At 29.8% G+C, this 20,554-nt stretch overlaps 1 protein-coding gene across 10 annotated transcripts in view; it reads left to right on the plus strand.

The window, feature by feature from the left end:
* The first annotated feature begins 1,063 nt into the window (after window positions 1–1,063).
* The window catches only part of LOC136968281 (tyrosine-protein phosphatase Lar-like), a 161,579-nt gene continuing 142,088 nt past the window's right edge, over window positions 1,064–20,554 (plus strand). For all 10 annotated transcript variants that reach the window (XM_067262270.1, XM_067262273.1, XM_067262279.1 and 7 more), the window contains exons 1-2: window positions 1,064–1,119; window positions 10,183–10,255. The gene's annotated coding sequence lies outside the window, so the exon portion shown is untranslated. The remainder of the gene's footprint in view (window positions 1,120–10,182; window positions 10,256–20,554) is intronic.

Genomic DNA, 20,554 nt, shown 5'->3' on the forward strand with positions numbered 1-20,554 from the left:
CAGAATTTTATAAAAAGTTTTTTAAGTTAAAAAAAAAAAAAGAAATCTTCAGGCACCTCGACGTGAGAATTATTTTTGGTGTCTGCAAATATACAGTCGCGAAAAGATAGTAATGCTGAGCAGGCATTGCGACCCTAAAGCATTCGAATAAGGAGCGGTAATATGTAGCAGTAAGTCTGCTTCCGAAGTTATAAAATTCTAATATATTTGTTATGTAGAAGAGATAAATTTTTCTACAAAATTTTTACGTGGTATAACGTAATATAAGGTGTTTACGATTAGAAGAGGAGGGAAATTTATTTAATGTTTACATACCGAAAAGGTGATACGTCCTCCACGATCGTGCCCAAACTGTTAGCCTAGAGAAGGATGCCGGAGGAGGTGTGGGTGTCAGAAACAATACAAAATTTCCATAAGTTTTAATGGAATATATAAATCGTGCATTTCGTTCAATACGTTAACTTTTCTAACGGGTCACGAAGGAAAATTCCGTGACCTCTTCCGTGTCAAAGATCACGGAATGACCATCTCGTGACAATCATCAACAAATGAAGCAAACACGACACAAGTTTGTAATTCGTTTCTCAAACTTTACACCTTATCTATTAAATTTGATTTAATTGCTCAATAAATTTCAATGTAATCTCAATCTTGTAGAAATTTAAATTGTTTTTTTAAGTCGTATTTTACAATTAACTAGCAGAAACTACGTTACACCCACGAAAATATTTCCCCTCCCCACTTCGTAACGTCGGGATTCTTAAGTTTCGTGACATTTGACCTATTTTAAAATAAGTCGTAAATTTACGTGACTGCCGTATTTAAAACTGTTGATTTAATTAATTAATTAATTAAGATTAATTTGCAAACATTTCTGTTATAGCTGACTCGGATTAAATTAACCACGTAAATGCTAACGTATTAATCTCAGGGCATTAATCACTTAGATTTATGTTTTGTCAATATTTTCAAATAAATCAAAAACTTTTTTTTTGTATCATACAATTTAATTGGTCGAAACTTTTTCCACTTTTAGAAGGATAATCTATTATATTCTATTTACAGGTGAAATATATAAAGTCCTGATGAAGAATTGAACGATGAAGCAGGGATTGAAAAGTGAGTTTTTATTATTATTATTATTATTTAAATAATTTAATTAAAGGGTTTAATAAAAGTAGAATTTCTCGTGCACTGTTTAGTGTGACGTATACGAAAAAAATGTCGAAAATAATTTAAGAAATGACATAACTAGAAAATTATCTGAGTGTTTTAAGTTTATACGTGGGTAAATGCAGCCATGCCTTTCATCACGCAGTCATAAAGATTTTAATCTTTTTGTTAACTTTATCATGAAATTTTGATATTCTCTATTATACACATCCTATATTAATTTATGCTCTAGTGCAAACCTGAGTTATATATTATTAAACCACAGGAAACTATGAAATTCGACTGATACAATATCTAAAATTAGATCCACTGATGAGTTTAGTTTTCATATTTTCCTATTAAGTGCGGTCGTTTTGCATATTGTACTAATTAAAGTGCCATATCTTGTTATAAAATTGACAAAAAAAGAAACCTGTTTTGATCTCAATATTTTCGTGTGGTTTTTAAAATATTTTTTCAATGAAAAATCGAAAATAACTGTGTAATTCTTCCGGAGAAATAAATGTCAACTACTAAAAGTTGCATGAAATTTGCATACGTTGTAAGAAAGAAAAAATGTAAACAGATCTTTATTATTTAAACATGTAAAGTACATTAGTCTTTATGTAAATTTAACATATTTTTTTTTTTTTTTAACACAATAATAATTTGTTTTAATGTTTTTATAAAGCGAGCATCTCCAGCGAATGTTAGATCGTGACTGCTTGGTCGAATAACACGTTAAGTGCCTACAGGTGTAGGAAATTAGAATAGGAGATTCTCCTGCCATTGTCAGTAGAACAAGTTAAAAACCAAAACGGCAATCGATACGTCGTTACAATGGAACGTAATCGTGCGATTTGCAAAGTTAACACGTTACAATATTTTCGCATTTATTTCTCTTAAAAATCTTAATTTTCACTTAATCTTATTTTCTATTCCTTTTAGATAATTTTAGATCACGTTTAGGGGCACTTTATTGGTGGTGTCGGCCACCGCACCTTCGCAAAGTAAACCATTACTTAGCAACTTTATCAAATTTTCGCCAGTGACATAAGTTACAGTTATTGCCCGAAACGAGGAAGGTGGCACGTCTCTGCAATATATTTTCTTGTTTTTTCTCTTTCTGTTTAAGCAATGAAGCGGTAAATTGTTATTCCGCGCGCACTTTCACGAAATATTGTTGGTAGGAGAGAAAACATCCACAGGCTAAAATTGTTTTACTGGTGCTTTATAGCTGAACTACGCATTCTTCCTCCTTTCAAATTTTCCCGCATAAAAATGCTACGATGTTATGTTTAAGTATAAAGTTTCTAAAAATTAAAACATAAATAATGGCTACATCTCTCCTGCATCTTCCCTCTTTTTAGCCTTAAGCTTTCCTGTTGATAAGAGCATTCCTTAAATAACTTTTATCCTCTGGCGATTCGTATTATAAAAATAGCATTTTATACCAAAATACTTGAGTTTTTTTAACCGTATCTGCAGGCTGGATCATATCAAAAAATTGAATATAAGCTCGTAGATTTACTAAAGATGTTACAAAATTGATTTATAACCCAACATAACTCTAAAAAATTCAAGTTTATGGTTAAATTAAAGACGTCTACCACATGCGAACGGAATATTAAATTTGGAATGTTTACGAACTTATATATAACTGATTTATTATCAAACTATACATTTTTAAATATAAATCGCAACCATATTTTAAGTGACCAAAAGAAAAAAAATCATGAATTCCAGTCGTGACTCTTACAGGCTAAACATGTCTCCCTTAAGTTCTCGAGTCAATGTCACTGAACTTTAAATTATTATCCTCCATTACGTAAACTACATATTAAATCTGAGTTACGGCAAAGTACCGCTCAACAGACTCTAGGACACACCTACATAAATTTCATTCCATTCTCCATCACCCGAGAGAATGAGAAAGAGAGGCTCGTTGAGAAAAAATTTCTTCCTCTTGATCCTTTCAACTTGCTCCATTTATAAGATAGCCTTTTCCTTTATTTTTAAAACACTCTATAAAATGTGCTTGCACCTTACTAAAAGATCTTTAATACTTGACGAAGCTCTCCTCTTAACACTATTAACTCCTTTTAGCGATTAATTTTATACGTTAGACTAATAATTTATAACCACTACTAAATTATCTAACCGTAGGCTAAGCGTGTTTATTACTCATTGAAATCCGAATTTCACCTTCATTCATACCAGCGAATGTAAACTCTACACCTTCTATCTGGCATTATTAACTAACTCATCTACATACATCGGCAGACGGTTATAAATAAACCGCCTATCCTATTCGTATTCACGAAATTTGGCATCCTACTATGCGGCCACATAAAACAGAAAAAAAATACGCCCGCAGAGAGGAGAGGAATGCCTGTGATATACTTAGTGGCGTATAAAATAAACTATCCCCTTTCAAACTTGCATCCAAACCATACTATGTTAGACTTTTATCGGATTTTTTGCCGCTAAACATGCTTGGAAAGTAAATAAAAGCATATTTTTTTTACGACAGAGACTTGTTTGATAGAGTGAAATGGGTTGTTCGATTTGTATTGTAACGTCGGTAAGGGATGTAATGTTGTTTCCATAGCAACCACTCCACCCACATCGTGATTAACCACACCTATCTTGTCAATCACACTAGATCAATGCATACTTTTGTTCTATCATATAAAATGGCCAGACAATTAGCATAATCTCTTGTAAATACGGCACGCGATACAAGAACTTATCGCAGTTTATTTCAATAGTAAATTATAAAAATCTAATACGAAATATTACCATAATCGATTTTTAGTCTAGGGCTTTAAATATAATCACTCCCTTCAGTAATTACCAACACAGATTTAAAAAATTAGGTGTTTTTAAGTGTTAAGTGGAGCTCGTCGTGGGAACCCATTCGCACCAAAGGAGCACCACGTGTACCTTTAGAACCCCAGGCGGAACTAACCAGATTGACTAGATCTACTTATGTATCCGGGTTCGGCTGAAAGTCAGATTAAACAAAAGAGAGTCTAGGCACCATCCACTTTAGTAGGGCCTAGTTCACTGACCTTTAGCCGTGTTTAATGGGAGTGGTTCTAAGTATCAGCTGACTCTTTTATTACAAAGTACCGACCCGTAATTACGATTTATTACCGAAAAGTCACTAAGGAAAAATTTGGCAGCGATTCTTTTTTTCTTTTTTTAACCAATTTTTCATCTCAAAAAAGCGCCTTTCTTAATTTGAATTAACATTTCTTCGTGTAAAAAAGATTTACAACCAACTTAGCTTCTAGTAGATCTATTTTTACTTAGTAAAGAAAAGTGCCAAGCTATGTTTTTGCTTCCTTAACCTATTAAGGAGAGGTTCCTAGTCGAATCAAACTTCGTAAATGGGAGGAGATTAAGGGAGGAGTGGAACCAGCGCATCTCTTTTAGATAGGAGGCCTCCTCCAAACCGCAGAGGCCTTACTCTGGGTGTATAATGGCACTGTTTATCACCGTGCCGGTGAATAGAGCTAACTTTCGGTGATCTTTGCTCTTCGGGGGGTAGATAAGAAACGGCCAAGTCCAAAAGTGGCACGCCGTTGGATTATCATCCACTACAAATATCACTTAATGTCGTGTTCGGATGCTGCCGCTCGAAGATAATTGCCTATTCGAGTGGAAAAAAAACCTCTAAAAATACAGTTTTTCCTGGCTGTATTATTAATATCTACGGTATTAAATACGATAAACAAAAATTCCCTTTCGATTATAACCCGGAAATTAATATAGAATGATAAATAAAGATGGTATATATCGACCACATCAAATGCGAAAGATGCAAATGGTAAAATAAATTATATGTTTAAAAAAAAAAGTCCGAGTCATTAGGTTGACAGCATTAAAAATTCTCGGCGTGGAAATTATAAACAGCACCATTAAAGAATACCACGTGGATGGAGATAAGTGAAACTGCCACCAAAATCGTTTAACCATAAAGTTAATAGGTGCTATTTTCTTGACTTGTAAGCTTGATTATTTGGGAGGGGTGGTAGATGGTTTGGAGGATTAGCGCGGCTCCAGTCATACTATTGTTTGGCAAAGGTATATGATAGGGTTAATGGAGGAACCGCCCAAATGGTTCTTTTAAAAGGAGGACCTGTTTTCGTGCATTTACACAATTACTTGTTAGTCGCTAAAGAGTACCTCAAAAAGATTATTTGGGGATTTTGGGTGAAGCCAGTAATTTGAAAATAAACCCAGAAAATTTAGAGCCCGCGGATTTTCTGGCGTAAAAGGAAACCATTTTTTATTTTATATTGATACCTAGGATCAAGTTAACTTTATTTCCAGGTAACTGGATCTTCTCTTATATAAAAATCATCAATTGGATCGAAATTGGAGATTCTCGAACAATTCTTTGAAACTTGTTGCTATAAATCAAATCATGTAGAATAGCATTTTTTTTTTTTTCGATATTTACACACAAATTAATCATAAAAATTATAAATTACGCAGAAATGTTATTTCTTGAAGCCCTAATTGAAAATAATGGTTCGGCATCACAATCTAGACGTAGTATCTCGCTTTATTCATGATTATACTAGCAATTTGTTAGGTTTGTTAACTCCCAGAGAGTGAATCATATTTTTAGCCCACTAACACACACGAAAAAAGAAAATGCGGGTCGCAACTTCATTATCTGCTGCGTTAAAGATACTCCATTCGTTTCGAGGACTGCGACCTTCTAATTATAGTCAGCACATGTTGACATCTCGTAACATACACCCGGACTTGTATTATTTACACCTACAGAAACTGAGGCGTGGTTTTTAGGGGCCAACCTGCAGGAAAAAAACATGTGGGCCGCAAAGGACAGATTCTCTGATGCGCCTCTCCCTTATACTAATTTTATTATTATTATTATTGTTTAAATGATAAACCTGCAAAGACAATGACTTAAGCACCGACAGGTAAATAATGTATCTATTTATAGATATACGTTGATGAAGTTGTTGGATCTAACTCTGTGGTGCTTTATCCGGCACATTAATCACGTGACCGGCAATATTCCTTATCAATTTATAAGAAATATTGTCGGTTGGAGCGGCGATAGGCTGGCTTTCTGCCACAGAACGGGCGGGTTCAGTGTCCAGGATGCACTAATCTCTGCTCCTATCCAGACGTGGAGTGCTTACGTCTGAATAGATGGTCGGTTACCATAGTAACGTCGCTACCTAATCAGCTTTGCCAGTTGCCAAGGGTTCTAATGACCTATTTGCATGGAAGTCTTCCCTCTTTTTTTTCACCCTCTCTCAATTTTAAATCTTTTGTATGAAATCCATTCTGGGTTTTGCCGTATAAGACGAAAGAGAGCTTCGGAACTGACGCCAATTAGGGTGTTGCCCGAGTAACGCTAGCATTTAGACTTAGAGGAAAATAACAATTAATGATAACTAAGTTCTGTCTAGCTCTAGACTCATATACAGGCTACTATTTTTATTATTTTTTTTTCTTTATCATTTCACGTTAAAGCTTTTTCATATGTTAATACATTTTTTTTTAACATCAAAATCCGTCCTTGTGCGCGTGCATTAATGTGGTATTGTCGCCAACTCGCGACAGATCGTGAGACGGAATGGGACGTGACATTGCACCCGTCATGGACGGTTTTTAGATTAGACATTCCAACACGTCCCCTTTAGATAAATTTAAAAAAAAAGAGAAAAGAAACAAAGCTTCTGCGCTAATAATATAATGATAGGTGAGAGACAGATGCTCTTGTTTGTATAAAAAGACGAATTGTTAGTTAGTTAATGCTAATATTACGTCACGAAGAAAGTGTCCAGTGAAAGGTGGCTGAACGGGAGCCAAGTGTGCAGACTGTCACGTAATATTCGTGAGAACTGACAGAAGTAATCGATCGCCTTAGATGACCAATTAAAACAGAAATGACGTCTCACCTGTTAATTAGATAGGGGCAGGTGACAGAAATGCTAATTGTCAGTTTTCCTTTGGGGATGTATGATATCATCTGGATCTTTTTTTTCTCTTTTCTTTCTAACTCTTTTCAATCGAAATACACCTGCGAATAAAGATGGAAACAATTGTAATGCAGGTGCACCCAAATGGCTCACTCTCTCCACGCTTACAGGTTGCAGTTCGTGTACAATTTAATAATTCAGTATGTGTATACAAATTCGATTAGAATATCGTGCAGGTGGCCATATTCTTTCACACTCGTTTAGCTTGTACGCTAAACGAATACGAAAACAATTGGGACGATTTACAGAAACTGACTTTTTGTGAATATTAATATATAATTTTCTTAATATAATTTTAATCCCTCTAATACCTGTTAATCCGGAGTCTCCAGCTATCGACTGTCCTAGATTCTAGCATCAATAAACTTGTAAGTCTCTCCCTTAATAACTATAGGTTTTGGTCCCTTTAATTGCGGTTAAAACTAATATAAAACACTCTTTGCTAAGTTCTAAGTGGATTTTTGAATTAGCGAGTCATATTATAAAGCTTGTATTTAATCACTGTTATTTAATTTAATTATAATCAGCAATATTCGGTTAACTAAATGTTGTAAGCCATCACAAACATATGAAAAACTAGAAGGAAAAAAAGGCATAAATTTTATTGAATAGCCTTAAGGCATTAATAATGTATCGCTCTTTTTGGAAACGTCGTATTCGCAGTTAAAGTCGATTTTTTTTTTTTTCCCAGCCGAATTTATATCAATAAAGTGACACGTGGACTATTTTTTCCCTCGATGTCTTCTCAATAATGCAGTTTAACATTTGGTTCTTTAGGAGAATTTTATGGCAGGGAAGAGAGTGATCTATAATAATCTACAGCTAACAAAATTAAGACGGGACTTCGTAATTACCAAAATATCGGTTGAATTTAATGAATGACAATCGTGTTCGTAGCTTCGAGTTTTGAAAAGATGTAATTAAAACAGCACGCGTCACTTCCGTACCCTGGGATATCAAGTAACTGGTTAACTAGGAGTCATGCGGTGTACATAATGGGTGACAAGAATCCACTTTAAAAACAGCGGGCTTCTATTGTAGCTCCAACATTCCCCCCTTCTCTTTTCTTATTTTTTACTTTTGAATATAGTAGAATGCTATGTTTACTTAAAAGAAAACTCCTCTTTTAAAAATGCCATTAAAAGTTATCTGCTTTACACTTCTTTCCTATAACAATGCCGTGTAAGAGATTAAAAAAAAATAAAATTTAAGCTCTGTTTAATCATTAAATTACTTACATAAATCGATATATTAAAAGAAAAATACGCTATTTAATAATTTTTCTATAAACTTTATTTTTATAATTATGATTTGTGTGACGAAATAAAAAAAAGGGTTCGTAAAATAAACCCGTACCCGAACCCGAACCATTCATCGATTAACTGAACTCCCTATCCTGTCGCCATCTCGTGGCGATAAGCGAAATTATAATTAAACACGCTTTGAAATTACTACGACAAAACGTTTATTAATTATTACTTAATGTAACTTTCTAGTAAATATTTTAACACAGTTGTAAAGGGAAAATGTACTTTACATACACAATACAAAATAATAAATCAATAAATTCAATAACAGATGGCGCCACAAGCAAGACGTTGTCGCGTCGAGGAAATGGACATTCTGTCAACATAACAATAGTTTGTTCTGTTGTAGAATTACGAATTTTACACGTGACTTTATGCAAATAAAAGTTTTATCGGTGTCCGTGATTATCGAAACCTTAAAAAGTATACAGCAATTTTTCTTTTTAAACACTAATTACGGTATTTTAGTGTTGAATTTTTATGCTTTACAAAACGATTCTTCGGTTCTTAAAGAAGATTACAAAATAAACTACGGTCGAGAACACTTCGTATCAACCTCGACTTTCATTTATAATCGAGTTTCATTATATTTTTAATGGAAAATGTAACCTAATCGAATAAGATTGCCCTAATTAAGACTACGCGACATTACGAAGAATATTCGATAGTCTCTTTGAATATCTTTCGATCCTTTAAAGCTCGAATGTATAAACAACGAATTTTCCTCATTTAATGCTTCACCTGTTTAATGAATCCAAGTTGCAACTTAAGAGTTATAGGCCCTATATTTGTTTATTTTATTGCGCGCCGATCTGTATAACACTTAAACTAACGGGATTATTATTATTATTCCAGCTTCTGATATATCGAATTTAAATATTAGTTTTAGAAGATTTCTTGTTAAATTTTTCTGTAAATCTACGTTTTTTTTTTTAAAATTGGCATTTCCCTTTTAGAGTAGGCGACATTATCCAAAATGGATGCCTTTCTTCTCCACAGAAAATCTTACGCTAAATTAAATATTATACAAAATTCTCTTAATAGGAATGAGGATTTGATTATTTAGTAATTTTGTATAATAACTTATTAGAATATTTTTGCGCTGATTAATTAATGTCAATCGGTTTATATAAATAATTAATTCTTTGCATGTTGTGAGAGAAATAAAAGATAAAATTCAATTTTTTTAATGTAAAACGCTTCAAAAATATTCCTAATTTTTTTATACAAGATGAAAAATGTTATACGAAATGTAAAAAATTAGTTAAAATTTACGAAGTTTATACTTGAAAACTGAATTTCACCTTTTTTCTTTTTCTTTCTTTCGAAGTTCTTGCAAGAAAGATTTATAACTTGGTAGGTCTATGACATAAAAAAAAGTAGTGTCATAGTGACAAATAGTAATTGATAATAGCAAGAATTTCAAGTATGGATACAAAATATCATTTCGACGAAATAAAAATGTGCAAAAAATAAGGGGAAAAAAAGCTTACTCGATAAAGAAATGCTTGTATCATCACTTCAATTTTTACAGTAAAGATCTTTTCCCTCCCCCGTATAAAGCAAAATAAAAAAATAATAACAATAATAATTCTAAGTTATATTTTTACAGATTAAATCCCTAAATTATTGAACTGGTCGGTAAAATATATAATTAAAATACAATTTTACTTACTTATATTTTCGTGTAGAATGAAGGCTTGACAGCTTCAGAAATTCGATTTCCTGCCACCAGAGGACGCCGCTAGTTCACCATTCTGCCAAGTAAGATGATTTAAACTTCAATAATACAGTATTATAAAATAAAAAGGGTTAAAATAAATTAATTGTTTTATTGAGTTTTATATTCTATGCATTTTATTTTTTCATAATTTAGAAGTATAAAAATATAAAATGATATTTAAATTAAATTAATAACGTACGCTAGGAATATAAACATATATTCCTATTGTGTGTTTATGTATAAATATACAATAGGATGTTACACGAGGTTGCACCTTCTGTAGAATATTTTGTAATAAATTTATAATTTTCGTATATTTTGTAAGAATTGAGTGTATATATTTGTTTCTTCGGTGCATTTATAGATTATTTATTAAAGAAATAATATGTTTATATGTACACATATATATATATTTACAATATTAATGTACGAAAATGTGTTGTTTTGTTTTATCATCGCAAGATGGCGCCACTAGAAAGGGAGGCGGATTATTTTTCTTATTTATTAAAATATTTTTAAATATTTTAAAATAAGAAAAAAGTAAAAAATATAATACACGAGAGAAATTAAAATAGAAATAAAATCGTTCTAATATTTAAAAAAAATATAATTATCTTTCCGAACATTTGCTTGCAGTTTTCAACTGTGGTAGATTAAACACTGTTCTATTGTATACGAAGAGGAAGTATTTATTTTTAAAATTGTTTACTGGAATATTTTTCTTTTCTGTTTTGGGAAAAGCGACTCAAAATTTCATAAAACATTTCAAATTATACGTTTGCATACTTTAAATTCACGAGATTTTTCTACTTTTTCTCTTTCCTCGCTTTTTCTAAGCTACAGAATACCTGTCGCCTGCTGAATTTTAAACTAGAATATTGTTGCTTAAGTTTTAGAAAGTATATTTTATATAAAATATTAATTTAAACACGTTGCAACTTATTCCGAACAGCAAATACAGGGCAAATATATTTGTAAAATAAATAAGTAAAAAAAAAAAAAAACTTCCACGCTAAACACTAGAAAGTATATAAATAAATAAATAAATAAACGTAGCATTTATAAATTGAGTAAAGTATTCGAGAAAGTGCAGATATAAAGTGTAAATGTATGCTTAGATTGGCCTATTAGTCTGTGTTATGGAGTGGCAAAGTTGTTTAATTGAGATGCATAGCGGAGATTGTCTAGAGATTTAGTCTCGTGTCTTAGTTATTTATCAAACTTCATTTATGCTGGCATTCAATTAAGCTTTATCCTCTTTTCGTTGTGATTTGATCTACTTGATTTGGAATAGTTTCTCTTTGGAGAATCTGTTCCGGAACTTCCTCTGCTGCTCCTGCTGCTCCTGCTGCTCCAGAATTCTGAATCTCTTACTTTCTTCACGATATGCCAGGGATCATGATTATATCTTTAGTGACTTCTCGCATGACTGGGCGGGTATAACCAATATTCCTTGTAAATTTCCTATTTGACACTCGATCGTGTAGAATATAGCCTATGAACTTCCCGCTTTTTCATGCGTGAAATGTATTTTAACTCGTGAAAAAGTTGTTATAATTTATAATGTTATTGTTTTTAAGAAAATCTCTATTTTATTCGACTAAAAATTTCAAGAATGTCTTCGTTATTAAGTTTTTATTTATATTAAATGTAGAATAGTATATGAATTTAAAAAAAAAAAAGAAAAATTATATTACGTACGACGTGTATAATAATTTTTTAAAAGCTATTTAGTAAGTTTTATATAGTGATAATTTATTTAAAGCTGAGCGTATAATAAAAATAATTTCCAATTTTTTATTATTAAACAGAGCCATAACATAAATTTAAGGTACTAAATCTTTTCCTGAAATATTTAGGACATTATGAAACTTAATATTTTAATAGTTTGTGTGAATTTTTATTATAGAAACTAAATTTATAGTTTAAACGTGAAATATTCTACACGTTTTCTAACCGACTAAAGAACGATAAAACTGTTATTTATTGGATTTATAATTAGAAATATTAAATATTTATTTCGATAACAGAAAAAAAAATTCTACAAGTCGATGAATTTTCTATGAAACGATTAAATTAAGCGTACGTAACAAAGGATAACACACTACGCGTAACCGTAATTAAGAATACAGCATAAGTACACCTTAAGTAAATTCGAACACTTTAAAACGGCGAAGACTTCGAGGATTTGGACATAGTCCAATGAATTTCCATGCTGTAGATTAGTGACTAAACTAAATGGATCATGCTTGATTGCTGAGTCATGGAAATTTGTCATGTCTAACTCCCAGTAGTCTTCACTGTTTTAAAGTGTTCGAACTTACGTAAGGCATATTTAGGCTCCAGGGGTACAGTAGGGCTTTCAAGGGCTACAGAAGCTTAAACCCTGCTCATTGATATCCCAAAAAATTAAAATTTATTTGTTCGTACTTCAAAACGTATTTATGTTGGAACAATACGGTCTTTCGGACCACTCGTGTTGCACGTGTTAATAAAAAGGTACTGTACTTATTGATTATTCAAACATTTTTTCATTTTTGATTTAGCCCCCTTTGGGTTCATTTGGAACCGCTAACAGGCTCTAGAAAATTGTGGGATGACCTTACTGGGGTCAAAAGGTTACCCTTTAGACCAAACACTACTCAATTTTTCATCTACAAATATAAATTCGTAGCAATTTGAGAACTTTCGAGTGTAAAATAATTAACATTTATTTAATTTCGGAAATATTTAGACTTAAAAGTAAACCAGAAGAAAATGAATGAATCGTGAATTCAAACATTTGTTTTACTTACACATTGAATAAATCATTTGTCTACTTTTGTTTCGTCTAGACTCTACAGCATCTCAATGTTTTAACATCTGTGTAAATCAGTCTCGACTCTAGACTAACGGCCATAGAATGTTGCTATCACGTATAGAAATAATATTCGCATCACTGAACAAAGGCTACTTTAATCGTCTTTAATTAAAATTACAAGTATTATTTACTGTATAAATTAATTGTTTTAAATATAACATTGATTATCGCTGTCTTTAAATCATAATTGAGGAACTTGAATACATGTAAAGTGGGCTAAATGTAAGTTATTACTTTCCTGGCTGTTATACAATAGAATATAACATAGAGAAAGTAGGGGTGATGGTCAAAATTTCGACCCCTTCCTCTTCGGATAAAAAAAAACCTTACAAAATTCTTTGTGCATGCATTTGTATTTGCATGCTTGTCTGTTTCTGTGTTTGTGAAGGTGTGTGTCTTCATCTATTTTGCATTATATCTCAGGACCGAATAAACCAAATATTTTGAAACTTGTCAGGGTTATTTCTATATATGAGTCATCCATTCTATTAAATTTTGGCGATTAAAGGTCAAGGGAATGGGGGTATAGAAGGGATCACACGTAGCATCTCCAGTGGAGTCAATTTTATATTGTAAATATATTCTTTGTAAGGCCATACAAATAAGTAGTAACGTCTGTAGTAATTCTCTTTCTTATAGCCTATAAATAAATAATACTAAATAAAATTTAAACGTTTCATGCGAAGATAATGAGGTTAATAATTAATGTTATTAGATATTCCTTAAGAACAATATTATTCATACTAATAAATATTATAAAACTTTTTGTACAGTAATTTACAGAAAAACAATAAATATTATAAACATATATTACAAAACAACTGCAGGGTCTTGCACTTTATTATTATAATGTAAAGAAGACACAATATGTTCAATATGATGTAGCTACACAATATTAAAACATTCTCTTGAAGTTATTGCTTTAAAAAATAAAAGAAAAATTTATAAAAATAAATTTAAATGTAAATATTTGTTAAGGCAACTAATATTTACATTTAAATTCAAAATTAACAAACTTAAATTATATATAAAATTTAATTTTTTTAATGAAAACTTAAGATAAACTATTGATTATAATTTAGTGCAATTTGTCTCACATAGAAGTAATATGAATCATCTATACAAAACCTTTATTATTATTACAGAAAAATTGAAGGGATCAATAACAAATTTAATTAATCAAAAAGGAGTTCTAAATTTTTAGCTGTTTACTAAACTTGGTTTACAATATTGGATAGAATCTTGTAAACAGTAGAATTATCAGATTATATTTTACATTTATCTTCATTTGATTCATTTCCAAACTGCTAGTTCCTTCTCCTGTTATATTTATTTGATAACAGACAAAGTTTCCTGTCCATAAATTTGTCACAGAGTTTATTAACAATATTTAAAATATTTCACTCCCAAACTAAAGTATTAATGTATTAATTTATTTAATTGTTTTCAATATCATTCCCATAATAAAGAGGATTATATTTAAAAAGTTTTTAACTAAATAATTTACAAATGTTATGAAAAATATAAGCTGAAATGTCATTAATTTTATTTAATATTTGTATATATATATATTTACTTCAATTTAGTAAAAACTATATCTTCCCAATGTTATTTTAGAAAAATTCATTTAAAGAAAACTTCTTCAATCATTAAATATTAATGGTTTTTAATGGATTTTTGGTAACAAAACAACATTTTGAATTAATAATGAAATTCTGTAAATCCAATTATTCATTAAAAATAATAATAATAATAAAATCTTGTTTAGAAATCTTAATAATGTTTATTATGTTATCTTATACAATTTTCATTATTAATAGTTATAATTGTTTAGCCATTTTGATTTTTATCCATTAAATTAAAGGAGAATTTGATCTTCAAATGAAAGCCATGAAAATTGAATTATAGAATAATAAATTATTCTTACAATCAAACCTGTGATCAACGGCCACTGACAGGAAATGTCGTCGTTTGAAGGTTATTTTGTATGTATTTTTTTGTATAAAATCAAAAAGAAAACTTGAAAAATGGCCGCTGTTGGGGGGTGTCCGTTATTGCAGGTTCCATCGTAATTAATAAAAAATGTTATACTTTATCACATAAAGAATTATATTATTTATAAGATATTTATAAATACTTATGAGAAAAATCCAATACGTTTCTAGGCTAAAATTTATCTTTAAATTATATATTTTTATGTATATTATTAGTTTAATTAAATATTATTTTATAAAATTATAACTAGCGTATTTAATAATATAACTTCATATACATGACTGTTCATTAACATAATTCTCAGTATAGGTAGAAACGTTTAGTTTTAATGATAAATTATATAGGTTAATTTATTATAATGATAATAAAATTTAGTTATAACTGGATAAAATAAGTTTATCAAGTTATACGTAATCAAATTTTTATATAATATATGCCTAATAGTTTATATTATATTATTATCAGTATAAGCCTTTGATGTATAAAATTACATAATATATACCGGGTATATATTCGTTTTGGAAGCGAAAATTATATATATTACATTTACACATTACCATAAATTTTATATATTAATACTATAATACGATCTTCGCACATTACATTATAGATAATTCACTTTATAAGCATCATATTCCTATTTAACATAAATACGTAACATAATATGTGTAATAATGTCGACGTTAAATGGCTTTTATCTTCCTAATATAAAAAGTAGGAAAATGATTTTGTTTAATATATTTTTCTGCCAATAAAATAAAATATATAAATGTATATTTATCCTATACAGTCTCTAGTTATTATATCCATTTGTAATTGGAGTTTAATTCAGTTATAAGGCGACAGAACAAATAAAAATGTATTAAAAATAATTTAAAAATCAAACATAATATATATATATATATTTCGAAATAAGTCAATATAATTGATGATAAATGGCATAATTTAATATAAACTAGAAATGTTTAATCTCATTTGCGCTTTCTAATACTTATAAATGCTGTTAATTAGCATCACGATTGAAAAGATAATTAATTCATTATTTGATTTTAATATAATTAAGCACAGACCTATATTCATAAAGAGGATTGAGATTAGATGGTTTCTATGTTTCCTTCTATGTAACTCAGAGAATATGGACATCATCTGTTGTTAACAGTTCTAAGTTGAATATCAGGGGAGTTTTATCTTATTATCGAATAAATTTTACTAGGAGATGAATTTAGTTTATATGAAAGACCCATTCCTCTTTAATATCCCCGAGGAATCTCCATATTCGGCTAATTCTGTGCACGGTATTACTTGAAATTAGTTAATGTTATGGACTTCGGAATAAGCCATTTTATATGGAATTTTATCTTATTAATTATTATGCATTTTTTGTAGTTAAAAAGTGCGTGTTTCTGAAAATCTCGAATGTGATTTTAAAGTAAAATCTTGTATTTGTATTTTCTCATGAATATGGAGAAAGTAGAAGGTGAATTTACATATTCACTCGGATGAGTTGAGACGTTTTGAAAAAAAAAAAAAAAAAAGTGAAGTGTATTATGAAGAAAGGGCTGAATGAAAAGAAATAGCACGTCTGAACATCTTTATAGTAAAGTTGTTCGAATGTGTTACAGAGAAAAAACGAAATCGAATGTCAACATCATAGATCATTGCAAATGGTCTTTGGTATGTATTGCTCTCCTCTCGAAAACGAAGTATCACTTCTCTCAACCATTCACCTGTTTTGGTCAGATAGTATAGAATTTTATATGTTACCTCTCAAGTATTTTGGCAAACCGCTACCCTAAAACTACAATAATTCTATTATTCAAACCTACATTGAACTATTAAGGCCCATTCTCATAAATAAAGCGCAAACGAATGGTGTAAATCAATAACGTTTTCAGAGAACTTCTAGGATCGATTAGTTGAAATTTCAATTTAAAAATATTTTTTTTAAAAAAGTGGATTAATTTGTTTCGAAATGACTTTAAAACGTCGGAAAGACACGTTATAACCCAGAAACCACCTCCGGTGGCAAATTTCTCTTCGGATAAGAGAGTAAAAGGGATATAAATAATTTCTTCCCCGCGCGTGACACGAGATGATGGATTACTTCGCACCGGATGTAGATTCACTTCGTTCAACTTGTACCCAGTTAGTGTGGATCTTCCGGGAGTTAACGTCTTCAGAAGAAGAAAAGAAACGTCAATTTCGTAGCATCTTCGCCCCAAGTGACTTTACTTGTCTTTTAAATGGATAAAGCATCACAATATAAATCAGCTCAGATTTTTGAATTTACCTTAACTATTGTTCATTGTAACTAATAATTCGTGTAATCGCATTAACACTTAACATATTTATTATCTTTTCGTGCTTTGATAAATTAAAAAAAAAAGCTGCTGTTAAATAGATTTACTCTCGCATTTCGCCTTAAATTCCAATAGATTTTTATAAATTAAAAACACCAAGAGAATATATTTTTTTTTCTCTTTCACTTAATCAAGATTAAAAGCTTTTTTTTAAAAATAATAATCTCATAATATTAGGATTAGTTAATTAGTAGCTTAATAGTTTTTGTCGGGATGAATAATATAAATCCTTGGGTAAGTTGTATTAATTCCTTTCATAAGAGTAACATTTAATATTTATTTTGTAAATTTGTTTTACATTAATTTAACATGGGTTTCCGAAGGATTAAAACCTTACTTTAAACTGCATTCTTTATTAATATTAAACAACATATTAAAAATTTTTATTATATTTAAAGAATTAATCGTAAGAAAGAGTTTTAGTTCGGAGCTTAACACGATTAGTTCAACTACCTGAATGATGTTTAAGTTATAAAGAGAATGGCTGCGTAGTTAAACCCGAAAAATGCTTTAAAAATGAACATTAACGCTCTTAATTTTAAGTAAAAGTATTAAATAATTTAATTTAATTACAATTTTTATATATTATAATATTGTAAAAAGCCTATTGTTTTCGGTTACAACAAAATAAATTTTGAAAATGTCAGTTCTATAAATACTTTAAAACCGTATAAAAAAAAATCAATATTAATGTTTCGATTGAAAAAAATAATTTAATATTTATTAAATTTACATAAAATATTTACTTTGGAATAAATAATTCGATTTTTAAAAATATTTTTTATAATTAAAAATCGTACACTCGGAATAAATATTTCTATTTTAGGAAAGAATGACGTTGATTGGAATGAATCTAACATCGATCCTAAAGATCGAAATCGAGAATAGAATTGTATACTGATTGCAGCTATTCTAGTACACAAATATATATATATATATTTTTCTAGGCAAATGTACTGTACGTACTTTGAAACCAGCGCTACAAACGAATAAATTCTAACTTAATCAATACCAAAACTCTTGAGAATATGTGGCTATGGTTTACATTAAAGCAGGAATTTTGCGGATTATTTTTCTTTAAATGTTCGCTGCTTTTATTTAAATCTTCTAAACTTTCAAATATTCTGTCTAGTTATTTTTTTAAATATATATATATATATATTACAGTAGAAAGATATAACTTAAATTATTAATAAAATTGCAGCCTTAAAAGATTGCTCTTCTAAACCATAAAGTGTTAAGAAAATGACGTATATAAGGATGAATTTTTTATAGTTAAATCATCGATTATCCTGCCATTTTAACTTATAAAATTAATTCTGTTGGCAATAGTCTACCTATTTAGTTTACAATATAATTACTTTTATAATCCGGCTTCTTGAATTTTGTTTAGTAATCATATATCAAATCTAATAACTGAAACATCATATCATCGTAATTAGTTAATATTACTAACGTTAATTTGATAACGATATTCTCAAATCAATAATAATTACTTGATAATCCCTATTGATAATTATTCTCTTATATTATTATATTCTTACTTCTAAGTATTAGATCTTAAAGATCGAACGATATATATATATGTATGCCACGTTATAACTCACTCGATTAATTGATACATTATACAGATATTAGAAAAAAATAGTTAATTTATATGTTATTACAAGTTGTTAAACTATTACTGACAATTCTGACAAACGTCGGGATAAATTTCTCTGGGTTTCGGTAATGTATGGCATTAAGTTATCAAGAATTATTTTTGAGACCCGAGATAATATCGAGGGCGATAGCATCTATTATCCATTAGTCAATACAGACAATTTAGAGTCTTCTGTTCTACTTGTTTCTCCTATATCATTCTGTTCTTTTACTCGCTCAGATTGTTTTATCCTTTGTATTATTCTTATCTTTTACCCTTTTACTTGTCACTGATCTATATATAATTTTTTTTTTTTTCAATCCAAACTCTATTATCGACTTCTGTACAATTTCTAGTCTTTTTTTTCCCCTGTACGATCTTATTATTTTTGTATTTATTGCTGTTTTATCATCCTTCATCGATTATGTTTCCTTTTTATCATCATCTATTCATTACTCTCCAATGCACTTCAAACCACCATTTCTTCTTCTTTAATTATATCCCTCGGCTATTTTCCTTTATTTGACTTTCCTATTTTAACTTTTCATTTTTTTACGGTTTCTCTTGGTTTTTTACGGTTTTTTACGGTTTCTATTAACTTTCTTCCGTCATCTTCCTCCTTTTCTCACGTTATCTACTTCCATTCTTCTTTTCATCTTTGAAATTTTTATGTTATCGTTTCTCCATCGAATCTCTTTTCTTCGCTTATAAATTCTACATTATCGATCTTATTATCATCATCTATTTTTATCGATCTATCCTTTTCTTTTTATCATCTCTTGCCCTCCTATTAACCTTGGCACGGATTTTTCAAGGTGCATCGTCTATAAAATTACCGAAAAATGATGCATAATGTGTGAGATAATTACGTTAATATTCGTTACAATTTACTCGATTAAAGGAATAAACAAAACGAAAGATGGATAAAGCATCCTTCTTCTTCGTTATCTTAGGAGGCACAATTTGAATTTTCATGTTGCACAGAATAGAAAATTTCACGCAAGCTTTGCTAGAAATCATAACAACTGTCTCTTAGCAACGGACCCTCCATTTATATAATCTCACCTGTTGGATGCATGGTTATTTATTTTCAAATTTTATTATCTCTTCTCTTCCCCCAACCATTTTAATTATTAATCTGCATTTAAGCGAATAAGCTAATACGTTTCATTAAAGGAATTTCTAATATATATATATATATACGTGTTTATAACGGCAAAAAAAATGATGTATCGATCTTAAAAACCGCTATAAAGATATGAGAAATATTTTATTTAAACCTCTATTTCTAGATTGGATATATAGAAAAGTTAAGAAGAAAATGATATATTTAATTTGAGTGGGACGTATGAATGATATTTATACAAGAAAATAAGATATAGAACGAATATTACGATGTATAAATTTACACTTACCACAAAGAAATGAGTGATGTATCACCTTCAGATGATGAAAATAACGTTTACAGACCTGTAGAATACCT

Source organism: Centruroides vittatus, unplaced genomic scaffold, assembly GCF_030686945.1.
Source record: "Centruroides vittatus isolate TY-2023 unplaced genomic scaffold, ASM3068694v2 contig_1427, whole genome shotgun sequence".
NCBI classification, from domain to species: Eukaryota; Metazoa; Arthropoda; class Arachnida; order Scorpiones; family Buthidae; genus Centruroides; species Centruroides vittatus.